This window comes from Onychostoma macrolepis, chromosome 04 (assembly GCF_012432095.1).
Source record: "Onychostoma macrolepis isolate SWU-2019 chromosome 04, ASM1243209v1, whole genome shotgun sequence".
In the NCBI taxonomy this organism is placed as follows: Eukaryota; Metazoa; Chordata; class Actinopteri; order Cypriniformes; family Cyprinidae; genus Onychostoma; species Onychostoma macrolepis.
The window spans coordinates 1,714,449-1,717,046 of record NC_081158.1 but is presented as its reverse complement, the minus strand read 5'-3'; positions in this window follow the sequence as shown (position 1 = coordinate 1,717,046).

Here is a 2,598-nt window from a genome sequence, read left to right as displayed (position 1 = left end):
ATACCTGCATTAGTCTAGCAGTTGTAACAATCCTTCTTTAATGGTCGCATAACATTTTTTATTCAGTTATGATGAGCTAAATGTGAAAGCCAAAATCTGTCAGCAACTTCTACAAATTATTTCTGCTTTCTGCTTGTCTCAGATCATTTTGGGCACGCATGCACAGGGCAGCTTTGGGTTAGTTGCTCTGTGCTGTTTAATGTATAGTAGTTGGTTTGTTGTTCAGTTTTATTCATTACTGTCAGCTTTCACGGCAATACTGTTAAATGAGCAATTATCACTATCAAACCATCAAACATGGACCTTAAAGGGATGGCTCACCCAAAAACTTTATTCAAATAAATGAATATTGTGACAATCATGTTAATCAGTCTGATTTCAGTGGCACAGCTTAGTGTAGTATCTAATACAGAGGTTGTTGATAGTATTGTGTGCATGTTGCTGCATTGTACATGGTGTTCACTGCCTGATATTGTATTATTGTTTACACCTTCAGTAACTTGTACATTGTTTCCTTATAAAATGCTCTAACATCTTTTTCTATTTCTTTTCTCCACCAGACACACTAGGAATGACATACTGGTTCATCTTAAGATGCACAGATCTACCTCTAGCCCACCATCAATCCCACACTCAACTTGCAACGAAGTTTCATTAAGTGCAGTCTATAACCCGTGTCTGCCATGCACGGTCTGCACCTTGTTTTATTGCAGATGTTATGGATTATTCTATTAGAGCTCTTTATATTCTTTATTTGAGACTGTTATTATGTAGAGACTGTTATGTTGTGAATAAAGTCAACTCAACTCGATGCTTTCAGCAGTTAATACATTAAAGTGTGTCCTTAATGTTTTATTATTTAAAGATTTAAAGATATTATTTAAAGTTTATTACAGGCTCAGTGAATTTTCTTTCACTAGAATAAGTGTACTGCAAACTGTCATAATCAAGTCTGGGGTTTGTCAGTATCATTAATTTTGTGAGGCATTAAATCAAATAGACATTTGTATAGTGTTTCATCCAAAGGCTTCTTCCTCATTCATCAAGGGTTTTCTTTGCCTTTGTCACCTTTAACATTATTTGGAACAAAATATGAATATGTACACTATATTTCAATGCATGGAATGGAGTCAAAGAATCACCTGACACAAACCGTTCACCTTCATACAGACCATGGTATAAATTAAGGTGTTACTCAAATTTTCAAGCTTGTAATGTTAACAATTGAAATTCTAAGCAGCAGTCAAGCGTGGCATAAGAAGGGTCTAATTTATGCTTTCTGCAAGATGACATACAAGGAATGTAAACCAGTAAAGTAGGTAAAATTACAGTTTGCTTGAAACGAGGGTCACTTCAAATAAGAAACGGCTGGCATTTTTCTGCATGTATTTTTGTCTACAGAGGATCAAACAAACAGATTTAAAGGCTGGTTGTGCATGGTGGGTTTCAAAGAGTGTTCCTGTGTGTGTTTGTTGTTGTATTTGTATTTTATTAAAGTGTCTTCGACGCGAGTGGTGCGATGCACGCAACAATAATCACTATCGCCTGGATGCAGCGCGACTCGACAAATCTCCGTCAGTAAAATGGCGTAAAATCTATTTCTGGCGTAATCATGCAACAACGGTTGCAAAACCAGGGTTCTACTGATTCGCCTGCTTGCTCGATCCGGCGCTGCGTGCATGGCAGCAGGTACTTTCAAATGCTGAAGATTCATCGATAGACGCCGATAGAGGTAAAGAAGACGACTCATTAACAACAAAAACGCTCGATCGAATGCGATGTTTATCAGATGCTACGATCTTTCACAGACGTCTCCGCGACGTACCTGTGCTATCTGGGCTTGAGACGTCACAAACGGAAGACTCGACTATCCTTATCTTTTAAAGATTCATTCAATTCAGCTCAGCAAATAGAGATTTGTTTGTTTGTTTACTTGCTTTGAGTTGAGTTGAAGGCTGTTCTTCTCTCTGGATGGTTGCGTGAGGGAAATCCTGGACTTTCGTGCTGATGTGTCGTCGCGTGACGTCACTCGGGAATCCTCTTTTGGATTGATGGCTTCCTGGCAGCGCGAATGGCAAGGCTTTGAAGTTCTTACGCTGCAGGCTTTGCAAGTTACTTTGGTCAGACGTGGACAGAGTGTCCTTTGAGATGATCAGCTAGATGTTAAGTCTGTAGGCGCGCGAGGCGAGACCAAAGTTTCCAAGCAGCCAAGTTTTCCAGCTCAAGTTTTTCTTCCGCCTAGCATGCAAAGCTGGGTGTCTGTTTTTATCGGACTGGTGTGAGTCCATCCCATACACTGTCTGATCCATTTACATTGTCCCTGTAGGGCGGAGCCCCGCCCAGCACGGCTTCTTTTTGTGCATACATTATCTGCTAATAAATATGTCACATGGAGGAAATATCCTAGCAGATTTCTATAAAGTGTTACAATCATGCCTTATGATGCTAAAAGTCAACATTCATCCTTATCATATTATTGCAATAAAAATAAGGTTTAATTCAATACCACACATGAGGTATTTGTCATATCAAATACCTATAATCTTACCTACTAAATGGGTTAAGTCATAGATTAAAATATCCTAAGTTCTAATAAGT